Here is a 13,429-nt window from a genome sequence, read left to right as displayed (position 1 = left end):
GTTGGCTGGGGAAAAGGGCAGCTTCATTGCTTGCGTAATGAATGTCCTTAGCAGGCAGGGCACGTTCCATGTTTTTTCGTTCATGTTTGCTCGGCCAAGAAGCTCCTGGAATCCCCCATCCTGGGCGCCAATTTGGAGCCAAGCGGAGAGACCAGAATGCTGGCCATTAAAGCTGCTCCCCTCGCCACTCATTTCACTTAAGTTCATTTGGCAATTTAACACTTCCCGGGCACGCATCACAGTCCTGGCATCTTAATTTGCGCCATTTTTTGTGTGCTTATGCCCATAATAAATGCAAAAAACAAATAAATTTCCTGCAGAGAGGAAATGCCGAAAATATTTGCATGCAAATTCTTGACCTCGTCCACAAAAAAAAAAAGGAGCTGCGTCAACCGCAATTTGAGTGAATTTAATTGAAACCCCTTGGCCTGCTCATGCATATTTATTAAGTCCAGGGGGATGGTGAACCCCTTTGAGGGGGGCGGAGCCAAAAGGGGGCCTAAGCAACAGTTGCCGCACATTGCGCATACGCCGCGTGTGCCACGGAGTAAGTTTCTGGCGCAGCACAGGCAGCTCCAACTCAATTTCCAAGACACTGCAAGCCGATTATGCTAATGTCGAAGGAAAGGTAGCGAGGAGGTGGAAGAAAATTCAGGTGGGTTAACAAAAGGTGAGCTGGTCTCTGCCCTCGCCCTTCGGTATTACCAATAAAAGGACAGCAGGAATTTGCAGCTGTAAGAGGGGAGTACTTCCCCTTCCCCTCGTTTGCTTATCGCGCTGACTTTTTGCTTCCGGTCTTATTCCTTTGCCTTTGGACAGGACATCGCTGCCTGTCTGCCGTATAACAAATAGCTAAATGTCCTGTTCGTCCCGGCTCGTCAACAAATTGTTGCTCCGCCGCTGCGTGAGTTTTCCCTCGGTTTTACTGCTCTCGCCCGACTCTCCTGCATTTTTGGCATTGCGCATACGCCGTGTGTGCGTGAATTGGCCTGCAATGGCCCACTGTGCCTGGGGACTTGCCGCCTGTGTGAACTGTGCTACGTGACGTATAACAGCGGGCAGCAACAGCTGCTGGACGCACAGTTCGTCGACAGTCCTCGTCTGGTTGGGTCCTTGGGTGGAAAACGCGGCAAAAGCGCACAAAGCAGCAGCAGGAGTGGCAGCAAAAGCAAAAGCAGTAGCAGCAGCAGCAGCAGCAGCACGACCGGAAAAGCAACAGAGCAGTGCGAGCCTCCTTTCAAAGTTCGTGGCTTAATTCCCGGATACTCCCGGTGACCAATTCGCGAGTTTTCGATTCGAGTGCGGTCAAAGTCAAAGGCGGAACTTCGCGGGCCTCAGCACAGCTAGCCGGATTAATCCTAGCATTGGGATTTGCGCACCGCCCAGCGGCATAAAATGATAAGTAAGTGCACAGGAGGAAATGGCAGGGAAAAGTATACACCAAGTATAAGTGTTACCCATAGAAATCGTTGCAAATTCCTTGAATATATGCCTCAATCTCAAACTGGCTTTCTTATAATTAAACCTATAAAAATAAATAACAATTAAAAAGTACTTTTAATTGCTTAAACCAAATTAAACTATATACTATTTTTTTTCATTTATTAATAATAATGCAATAACATACAAGTGTAAAATGAAGTAGAAATGTTTATATATTTTAATTTGGAATCAAGTTTTTGACAATGCAGTATTTTGAAGTAACATATTTAACGACATAACCAAATACATACCAATGAAATGAAATAATAAAGGGGAGTTTTCCAAAGTGATTACATTTGCTTGTTACATAAAATCCATATAGAGTGATTAAATATTAGTTATTCCTTGTTCTGGATTTCTGAACATCTTAGCAGTGGGGTTTTGCCAGGTCAAACTCCCTTTTAAATGCAATTTTTCTTGAAACTACATGTTCCGCTTTATGGCAGCGGAAAATACAAAATGCGCAGACAAACAGCAAACCGATTTGAATCAAGTGTGGGGCTAATAAATGTGCTTTGCAATGGTGCTGCCTCATGCATTTTCCCCCTTTTCCGACCGGTGTCGTGGCTTGCCACTTCCCCGCTGGTCCACTCCACATGTTGCGGCTGTTGCACGAGCGTCTGTTTAACGCCACTTAATGTCCTTTCTATTTACTTTCCTTCGCGGCACTGTGTGTTTGCGAGTGTTGATGACTGCACAAAGCACACAGACTGGGTGAAAAAATGTACACACACACACGGCAACACTTCTGTGTACTTGCCACTCAACAGTTTCGAGCGAGGAAAAGAGAAGAACGCTTTTACTGCGGCGTTGAAAAACGAGAAAAGTTTCCTTTGCCTAGAAAAACTCTAAACAAAAGTTGAGTCGAGCAACAGCAACAGCTACGGCAACAAACATCGCGAAACAACATTAATTTACGTGCTAAAAGCGGCCTTGAAAACTTGCCTCCGTGCGGTAATTGTGCTTGAAAATGAGGATCGCACTGGGGGAGTGGTGGAAATGGACCGGGAAACTGTCCGGGAATCGTCCTTGTACCGGTGATTTCCCATTGAAAACAAAATTCTACGTAGTACGTAGCGCGGCGCTTCAAGCAGGCCAAAAGTAAATTGGAAAACTTCATTAAAATGAGTCGAAGCGAACGCCTCAGTTTTCACTTTTTCAGCTTACTAATTAGCAGTGGAACCCACCCCTCTGTTTACTGTCTTCATGTAGCGATAAAGATTTCACAATTACAACTTATTTCCCCGTTTTAAGGAAATTTACGAGATTTTCGTCTAAGCGATTGATGAGTAAATCAACTCGGAATGCATCAGCTTAACCGAAATGTACTCGCAGAAAAGTCTGCCTAGCAATAAAGTAATGCCAATCTCTGCACCTCGAGGGGCGGATTACTAGAAAAAGTCTGTCTAGTATATTATATTTTAATTTTTGTATTTCAAAAACAAAATTAAAACGGATTTCGCTGGGTGTAATTCACATGAAATGTCAGAGGTTAACAATGTGCACTGGAAAAAGGATAATCATTTTGAAGTCATATTATATTTATTTTCTAAATACTTTTAATTAATTATGCTTAAGAGATAAGGTAATGAATAAAATGCTTTTAAATAAACTAAGCCATAACAACCAAAATTAAGAGATTTTAAAATGTACTACAAATGTAAAACATTTTGTTAAGCCAGAATTTTACCACAAACCCCTTGTTCCACAAAATAAAAGACCATCTAACCTGTAAAATTTATTTTTTTTATTTAAATTTAAATTGAAAATGTGGTAAACCTTTTTCAAAGTTTTATTTTATAATGTCAAACCCATTTCCTTATAATTGATTTAGGTAAATTAAATCCCAGTTCGCTAGTAAATTTTAATTTATTCCGGTTAGGCCATCGGTAGTAGTCATTGAATAAATTCAGTTGACGGTTGTGGTTGCCATTTGATTGGTTTTATAAAAACAAATGAGAATGAAAAACTATTACATGTGGCTGCCTTCAGTTGTTTGTCAAACAGTAGCAGGGTTTTTTCCAGTGTAGTTAAGCGTTCAATGATCTCGGTTTAAAAAAGGGGCCATAAAATGTTGTCAGGATGCGGGGAAAGCGGGGCAATGGGGTGCTGAAGCACACACATTTTCCGGACGGAGTTAATGAAACAATGCAGCGGTTGCTTTAAGACATTTTCCACACCCCCAACCCATTTACCCCACCCCCCTCCATCAGCTGTGCAGCTAAGCTCATATGTGTGTGTGTGGAAATTTTACGAGAGACGCTTTTCTTTCCGCTTTTCGCCAGATCCTTTGTCGGGTTTTCCCATGCTTTCGCTTCACTTCTGCCTTTATTTTCCTGTGCTGCTCATTTGGATTCACATTTCGTTGTTGTTTTTCCTGTTTTTCCTGTTTTTGTTGTTTGCCACCACCCACCGCCCATTACCACGCCCATTGAAATCGTCAGTCGCCTGAAATCGTCGAGATTTACGCATATATTTCTGTGTGGAGTTTACCCACTCGACAATGCCTTTCACCGCTTTTCCCCCCAACTTTCTCCCCTTTCTCCGGGTGCTGGTAAAAGTCCAAAAACTCAATTGCGGCTTTTTATGTGTAATTCGCATTTTTGTTCGCCTTCTCCGCCGTCGATTTCATTGTCGTGGTTCTCGTCGGATATTATTTTTTAATTTAACTTTTATATTCGGGGCTTTCGGCAGATCCACCCGCCTGTTTACTTTTATGGGCCAGTGTCTTTTGGTTCTATAATTTGCTTGATTCTTGCTTTGTGTCGTTTTATTAAAATTAATTTAAATGCGACAATCAGCGTGAGTCCCGAGTCCTGAGTCCCGAACTTGGAGTCCTGGACACTCGCCGAAGGGCAAACAAAAGTCCGCAGAGCCGCCGGAACGGCAACAATGTGCCCAACGACATCAGCGGCTTATGTTAATGAGCACTTACAAGCTGTAATGACGGTGGGTGGAATGGTGGAGGGATGGGTTGAAAATGGACAGGAAAAGTGGAAAATGAAACACAAAAAATGGCCGCGAGTTTCCAAATTATGCAGCAGCATCAGAATGGAAACGAGCTTTGTATGTTTAATTAACACTTTAAACCTTCATTTTCGTTCATTATTTATTTGACCAGCTTGCCAAGGGAAAACAAAAAGGGAGGTAGTGAAAACCAACCATAAAAATCAAGGAGATATTGCAAAAAATCTCAATATAGTGCAAAATGTAATTTACTAAAGCCATCTAATCGAAATTAGTAATCAATGCATAGCGAAATCCAATTGATTAAAATTATTTAAATGTCCTACTACATTATTAGTTTTAATTTTAATTATTTTTTTTAATTTGCTAAGGCCAAATGGCACCCCAGTATAACAATTATAATAGTACCATACACATTTTAAACTTTGGGAAATAATCATTATAAGTAATGCATACTAGGCAAAAAACTACCTAAATCGTTGATATAAACTTATTTTGATAAAGCTTAACACACTACCCAAGACGGTTTCCTTGATAAATAATACCCCAAATTTGATGGGCTTGGGATAAATGGGGTGATAGGTTGCCAAAGAGGAAGTGAGGTGCCACTGATGTGGTGGCAATCAAACCACTTCCTTCGGCGGCTCCGCTCATCGAATTTCAAGACCCAGCTGCGCTGGCAATCCACAAGTAAAATACGTTGGCAGCCATATTTGTCATTTTGTCAATACAAGTATCGGGTCCCCGCTTATAAGGGGGATACCCATCTGTGTATCGATGTGTTGTCTACAATACGTATCATTCAAGTTGTCCTTATTAGACTTGTAGCCCTGGGTGCGGCAGACACATCGCTCAATTTTTGTTATCCTTTCCTCGCTTATTGGCAGCGGTTGCAATATTTCAACAGGCAAATGCCACGCCCCTTGGCCCCCGCCGCCCCCTCCTGACACATACATACACACATTTGTTGCTCCCTTAACGCGTCGCATCGCTTCGCTCGCTTGTTGATGGCACTTTGTCATGTGTTCGACAAAGAAAATTGAAAATAAAAATCGGTTTTTTTCACCCCACTCCACCGTATCAAATTGTGAAGTTTTGTAAGCAAACACAACCGATGGGTGGTGGGCCTGGATGGGAAATTCTAAGGAAAACCAAAGGACACGCACACACTCACGCGATCAGACGGCCATGTGTAAATAGTCTTCAAAAGCGGCTAAAGGTTCCTTTTCGAGATGGTTCCTCGACGGATGAAGCACTCTGCTCGATTTTCCCTCACAATTCGGGAAAAGGGAATGGAATATGGAAAATATCTGTAAATACATTTGGTTCGTAGGGAGGAATCACTTAATAAATACTTTACATAATAAATAGTTACATATTGGGAAAAATGAGTATACATCGTATCCACTCAGAAATGTGGCGAATCAATTAAACAACCATGTGCATACAATATGTAAATATTTTATTATTTATGGGTATATTTCAATTGCTTGTTGAAATCATCATTATCGGAGAATAAAACAGCATTTCATATTATGTAAGTTAAAGTATGTGGAAAATCCGCTTAACGATAAAATGTATAATACTTTTTGCTCAATCAAAAATCAGTACAACATTTATTTTGTAACTAGTAAAGTGAATAAAAATTGCAATTTGTTAACATTCAGTTCAGCAATTAAAAGAATTCAGTGTGTTAAAAGGTTAGCACATACGTATAAGCACCGTACAGTATCAACATTCCAATATTTATTTGTTTAGCTTAGAAAATATTCTCACTTTTGTCAGAAGCTTTTATTGTGCATATTTTTCTTTGAAAATATTCCGTTTCCATTTCCACCATGCCGTTTCTTAAATTCCATTTCTTTATTCAATTTGGCTTGCTTCGGAAAAGTCCTTTTGTTTATTCACAGTCCTAATCAAATTGAAAGCGCTGTAAGCCATCGGTTTAGGAGAAATTCTTTGCATTGCAGCGGTTTACTTACATCAGTTCCATATCTCCTATATGGCGACATTTTCAAGCGAAAGTTGCCATTCAAGTTCATGCCCACACTCACAGTCGCACTCACAATCACACTCACTTGCACTCACAATCGCACTCACACTCGTGTACGGATGGAGTGACACGGATGCTGGCAGTTGATACTTTTTTGCCACTCCCTCTATCCACTTTTCAACCCCCCCAAAAAGGACTTTCAAAGAAACTGCAGATAGCATCCATTTCCCACGGCTTGTCTTTAATGGGGAATTTTCCGAATAACTCAGCTTTTCACATTGCCGCAGATTCGCTGGCCACACTCAAAATGGTTAACTGCACTCACACACTCTCCCCCTCACACACACACACACACACACACACACACACATAGCGAAAGTGAACATTGCAATTCGTTTTTCCCGCACCGTTTTCATTGTTCTTCGGGCTTTTTTTCCTCTGGTCCTTTTCGAAATGAAAATTTTTCATAGCATACATTGGTGGGCAATCCCCGGTTTTTGCAACGCTTGCCATTTGTTCGCCTTAATTTCTTTTTTCTGTGATTTTTCGGTGACATTTTGTTATCCTTGGAGAGCTCTATTGCCCACTTTATTTGCCTCTTTTCTGGTTGGGCTTTCATAGATTTTGTTTTTACATTCTGGGTGCAGCCCTGATTTATAACCGGCAAATAGAAATTGTAATTGGTTCTCGTTTGCCACTCGGGCGGAGGCTAATTACACGCTTTGCCACCGAAAGTGGATTTACGTTGTGGTGCACTCAACTCCTTTCCTGCAATTTGGCCCTCTCCGCCAAATCCCCGCCCCCAGAAGTGGGTCAATTCTTGCCTGTCGACCAAAATGCAATGAGAACGATAACGATGCGATGTGTGTGGCAAAGGGCGGTGCAAGAAAAAAAAATACTCAAAATTAAGTGCATTGTGCGAGGGCTATTTTTATGCTTTAAAACATAAAGGTCTTAACTACTCTTTGAAAATAACAATTTAGTCATTAGTAGATGAAAGGGAATACAAAATATTTAGCATTTTATTGCTTTAATTTTTTTTCAATTTGTTTAGAATATGATTAAATTTCCTTAAATAAAATTAGCAACTAGTTCCTTAAAAATATATATAAATTATATGATGATAAGAAAATATATATTTATAATGCAATTTCTTTAAAATTTGTATCTATTTCGTTAAATAAAATGTGTATTTAATTCCGTGATAGATCGTATGATTATAAGAAATAAATACTATTAGTGCTACTTATCGATAAAATTGTCATTAGAATGTTTAGAAAAGCATCAAAACAATTTGTCAACATTAAAATACATTTGATAATATCACAAAATACATATATTAGTGGTCATGATTTATAAATTATATATCGAGATAATCCCAGATTATATTTTTTTCCGTGTGGCAGTGGCCGGGTTTTGGGAAATGTGGGGTGTGCGGCACACAGTTTAGACATTTAACGCAAAAGCAATTACGAACACAGACACAAAATTTGTTACCCCCTCGCAATTCCAATGTCAACTGCCATGTTCATGTCAAAGCTGACTCCGGTCACACATGCAATTAATAGGAGTGCGTTTTGGCCAAAAGTGTGTGTGTTGGCCAACTGTTGACTGACCCTATCGGCCGAATGCTTGACTCTCGGCACAGCCAAAAAAACAAGAAAAAATCGAAGGAACCAACTGCGCTGCTCAGTGAAAAGTCACGTACCAACTGTTGAAAACACATCGTAAAACGTAAAACTTTGCTCCGCTCGGTTCGCTTAAAATGCACATAAAATGCTGCTGGGGAAAAAGGGTTGTCAGTTGTTAGTTCCCCCTGCCCGGGAAAATCCGGAATTTCCCTGCTTCCCCGGGAAGCGTTGTGTGCGTATGACGTGCAAATTTTCCAAAGCTGTTTTCCCAGGGACAACTCGGAAGTGGAAGTGGAGTACAGGGCCAAGGCAGGGCAAAAAACGGGGGACCAACGCATTATATTTTATGTTTGAGGAGGGCGCCAGAAGAACTGGGCCAGGTATGCTAAAATTGCTCTGCAGTGATAATGAAGTTAATGCACGGAGGGTTTCGAGAACGGCAATGGCCGCCAAACAGCAATGAAAGTGTAGGCCCTGCCAACTGAACCAGAAACCGAGAACCCGACACAGGTATTGTACCATATACATATATATGTTCTTACGATTCGGCGAGTAATTAACTCGCACGCGCAGGATAAAGCATACAAGTGTATATTCTCTGGGTCTTTATCCCTGTGAATAATTCACGCTCCTGTGGAGTCTGTAAATCGAGCGTGAAATTTGATTTGACTTCTGACCTGGCAAGTAAACGACTTTAAACTGCTCAAATAAAGTCGTACGCAGCGGGGTTAGCGAACATAAAACGTACCGAGAAAAATCTGGATTTAACATTTACATACCTTCAGGGGAATGCGATTTTGACAGCTCTCACGAGTGAATTCCTATCTTACTTTTCCAGGGAATTTTTATTAAATTGGTAACATTTTTTGAAGGACACCTGCCCTTGTTTTCAAGTTTCCCTGGCAACCTTTGTCCTTTCATAAACTGCAAATGAAAGTAAAAAGGAAACCAAAGTCAAGCTATCATCAGATTTTAAATATTGTCTGAGATTCTAAGATAAAAGCTTTTCGACTATTTTACAATTTCTGTTTGACAATGCATCTTTAAAATTTCTCTTATTATTATTATAAGTAAATAAATGTAAGTCTTTACTTGTTAATCGTTTGACCATCATATTATATAAACCGCTTTTAATATTCAACCATCATGTCAATAATGTCATGCAATTATTTTAGCAATTTAAACAAAGTCCTAATAAATTATTGCTTTAATTCATTCAATTCATGGCCTCAGGGACAACATTCAAACTCAAGTCATTTTGTTCGCCATTATTGTAACAACTTTTGGCTGCATTTGCAATTTTCGAGCTTCTGCTTGAATGTCTGCATTGAAAACGCAGTTTGTAAATTCAATTAACTTGTTTGCCCAGCAGGTGATGTATTTAGGTGACGGCATGTTAATCTATTGCGCAATCAACTTCTGCGAACGAAAGCTGATATTTTAACGCTGCGCTTATTCGAGGCTTTAATTGCGTTGCCATGGCAAACTCCTTCCCCGACTTTTCACCACTTTTCCGCCCACAACTTGTTGTTTGCATTGCCATGCCAGCGGCATTATTTAATTTGATTAAGCCCGACACTAAGCCAACGCCGTGAAGCTGCCAGCTCGACATGTTTGCATAACTTCACCTGGTTACGCTTGTATGCAATGAAAAAAATGCATGAAAAACATCTAGCAACTGACCCTCATATGCAAATGGGCAATAAAAGTATTGCTCTTCATTTCATTAAGTTTTAATTAGACTCACAGCATTTGCCAGTCCATATACTGGGGATATTTTTTGCTGGCGCCACTGCTTTTGAAGCAGGATAAATGTGTATATAGTATAATATATTTACAGGGGCAAAGGGGTCTTGTTTGTGTTTGCATATGCGGCTTACACAAACAGCCAGCAGACTGGCTGGCCAGGAGCCATGAGCATCCGCAGATGCAGCTGTCAGTGGCCGCAGGTGCACAAAAAACTCAGGTTTTTCACCTGGGAAAAACCCAGCGGGGAAAGGTGGACATTGCGTGTCGAAACAGACGCTTATCAGCACAATGCCAGGTGCCCACTGTCCACTGCTCACGGTCCTCGGTGCTCCGACACTCGTTCAATCAAGCGGCCCTTTGTGGGGCTTCAGAATGATACCGTCAATCGGGGAGTAAAAAAAAATACCGCCGCCTGGGGCTAAATGTCGCTCCCCATTTTCCATTTACCCCCTCGCACATCTAACCACATGTTGGCACTTTCGCTCAGTGTGCTGCCATCGTTTTTGCCCTCGTCTTGCTTTAATGTCTCTGCTGGCGGGGGGAGGAGGAGCAGGTCCTGCGCCTGGAGTTATCCTTTGCCGGGTCGCAATCGATTTTGGGACAAACGAGAGATCCTCTGACAGAAGCGACAACGGCAACGGCAATTGCACTTGGCAAAAAGGGTTAGTACAATGGGAAATTCAATAAAAATACACGATAACCAAAGAACTTTAAATTTCATTTAAAAATGTTTACAAAATAACCTGTGAGGGCTCATCTCGATTATTAAAATATCACAGTGTATTCTATGCTTTCCCTAGATTTTCATAAAATAAAGGCCTTATTTTATAAAATATGACAATTACGAAATTTAAATGCATTTAATCACATCCCTAATACGTTAGCTTGGACTTATTAAAAAATAAATAGGAACTAAATTTAATAAATATTTAATTTTAGATTACCAATTTTAATTATTGAGTACAATGAAATGTTGATTTTCCACCAAATATTTTAACTCATCTTATTTTAAGGATTAATATAAATAGATGGTATTTAGAATTTATTCATAACAAATTTCAATATCAATTTCAAAATATGTATATATCGAAGATAGAACCAATTCTATAATTCTATTTTGAAAGCTATATGTCTTAAATAATTTTGTTTAAGTGACCTTTTTGTTCAGTGATTCTCTAATAACCAAGTTCTTTGTCGTGGCAGTGACGTAGCCCAAATGAAATAAGAAATTCCGGAAATACTTCAGACAAGATGCGAACTTTCCCCGAACATAAGTCGAGCATTTGAGGCTGCTGTGCTTAGTTGCATTTTATGAAACCCCCTTTTCGCGCACGTCCATGCCCAGACGATGTCGTCGGCAGTGTCTGCTCAAGGTTTAGAGCGAAAGCCAGGCCCAAGTCCCTTAAATTGCCCCCCACCAGCAGGGGCGCGCGACTAATGGAACAGTCGAAAACGGTTGCCAGATTACTGAGCGATCCCGGGTCAAGCTCCCGGCTTAGGCAATGCAACTATTTGTTTAGCCCGCAGTTAAGTTTCGCCATACCCATTGCCATTTCCGTTTCCATTCCGAATGCGATTTCATAGGAATTGGCACAGACGGCTGGCTCTTGCATTTGATTGAGTTCGTGTTATTATTGATTTGATTCCGCTATCGCCAATTGGCAGTTCCGCTGCCAGTAAATACATCATCATCATCATTATCATCGCCTCGCAGCTCGCTGAACATGGCTGATAGTTCGCTTAGAGCCCAATAAATTTTGAACAGGTGTTTGAACATACCAGCCAGCCAGGTTTAGCTCATCTCCTTCCTCCCGGTAGCATAAATCAAAATGGGGTTTTAAACAACGCTACTGGTCGGGGATTAGACGGCCTTTCTGTTCCCATCCGCAGGATGTGACTCATGTGCTTGCCAGTTGCCGTAAAACACAAACAGCCACCGCAAATATTTTTTAAGCGCTGTGGCAAGGACGAGGACATCCATTCTGATGATGGCGATGATGATGACGATGACGATGATGATGGAGGCATGGCGCATAAAACTTGTTGAATTATTCGGTACTGGGACATGGACGTGGCTTTCGAAATTCTTCGGCTGCCTCTCAGTCGAAAACGGAATTTTTTATTATTATTGCAAATTAAAAAAGTTTACATTGGCTTAACTATGCGAGCGCCGAGACCAGCTCAACTATGTAAAAGCCAAGTTTTAGCCGAGAATTACTGGCCCAGGGATGGAGAAACGATTTCCAAAGAAATTTGAACAATTTCTGCCGCAGGCGCAACAAAAAACCGGCAGCCCCGAAAAACCCATCATAGGCAACCTGTCTCACCTGACTACCTTCAATTCAGTTGGTCCCGAAAACCCTCTGGAAACCTCCCGAACCATCCATTCCCTTTTCCCCCTCCCCCGTCGCCACTCAACGAAGCGTATTAGCAAATTAAATTCCATTTTCGCAGGTGGGCGTCTGCTTGTGATTATGAGCTGAGGACTTGCAGCCATCAAATTTAATGCACAGGCAACTAGCCCGGCTTTCATGGTGTCAGTGTGAGGGTGTGGTCTGTGGTCAGCCAGGCGTACAGTGCGCTCCATGAGTGGCAGCCCCAGTCCTGCACATTAAACAACGCTTTAAAGCTAAATGCCGGCACAGGTCGAGTTTTGTTTATTTATTTCTGCCAACTCATTAGGAAAATCACATAGCGCAGTTGTAGAACTTCGGAAGCGAGTGCTCTCGATTTTGGAATAAAACTGCTTTAAAATTATGGAAATCCCAAAATAAATATTTCATGAATAATTGAAAGGCTTAAAAAAAGATTAATATTATCTTGAAATTGATTTAATGCTTTGTTTTTTATATTTTCTGGTCTTATCGCTAACTTTTGGGATTTCCCAATGGAACCATAATATGAGCAGTGCTCATTGAGCACATACAAAATAATTGTACTATGAGTGTGCTGATAAAGAGAAACATCTGCTGTTAATATTTGCTATTTTAAAAGAATCTGTAAATATTATTTTAAATTTAAAAAAATGTTCACAGATGTTTGAGAATTGAGAAAGAACTTAATATTTTATTTATTATAAATTAGACAGGTTGTTTTGATTAAATTGGATAAGTTAAAAATATTTTTCTTGTCCTTAACAACAAATTAAAATTGTGTGGACAAATGATATACAAGCCAATACAATGTGAACTTTTAAAAGTGTTTTTTTTTGTATGACCATTTTCATCATAAACATTTGTACAACAGCCTTTAAAATTAAAGGCAGAGAAGGGTCCCAGTTTTATTTAGTTATTTCTGCCAACTCATTAGAAAAATTGACATTGCCCAGACGCAAAAAGAAAAATGCCGAATGGCAAAAATAAAGGAAAAGCACGCGCCGGCAGCCCGAAAGGAAACTCAGATTTTCCGGGCCGTCCCTCGCTTATTGATGGAGCGACTCGGGGAATTGATTAAAAGGCATTGTCAGGGTTGTGGGCTTAAGCCACGTCGCTGCACAATACACACACGTCCCATATATATAGAAGAGTGTGTATGCATATAGTGTGTGCAGCGGGGCTTTGATCTATCCACGAGCGAACAAAAAGGCAGGGTCGGGCCAGGAACTTGT

The sequence above is a fragment of the Drosophila subpulchrella genome, chromosome 3R (assembly GCF_014743375.2).
Source record: "Drosophila subpulchrella strain 33 F10 #4 breed RU33 chromosome 3R, RU_Dsub_v1.1 Primary Assembly, whole genome shotgun sequence".
Taxonomy (NCBI): domain Eukaryota; kingdom Metazoa; phylum Arthropoda; class Insecta; order Diptera; family Drosophilidae; genus Drosophila; species Drosophila subpulchrella.
This window is presented reverse-complemented; position numbering follows the sequence as displayed.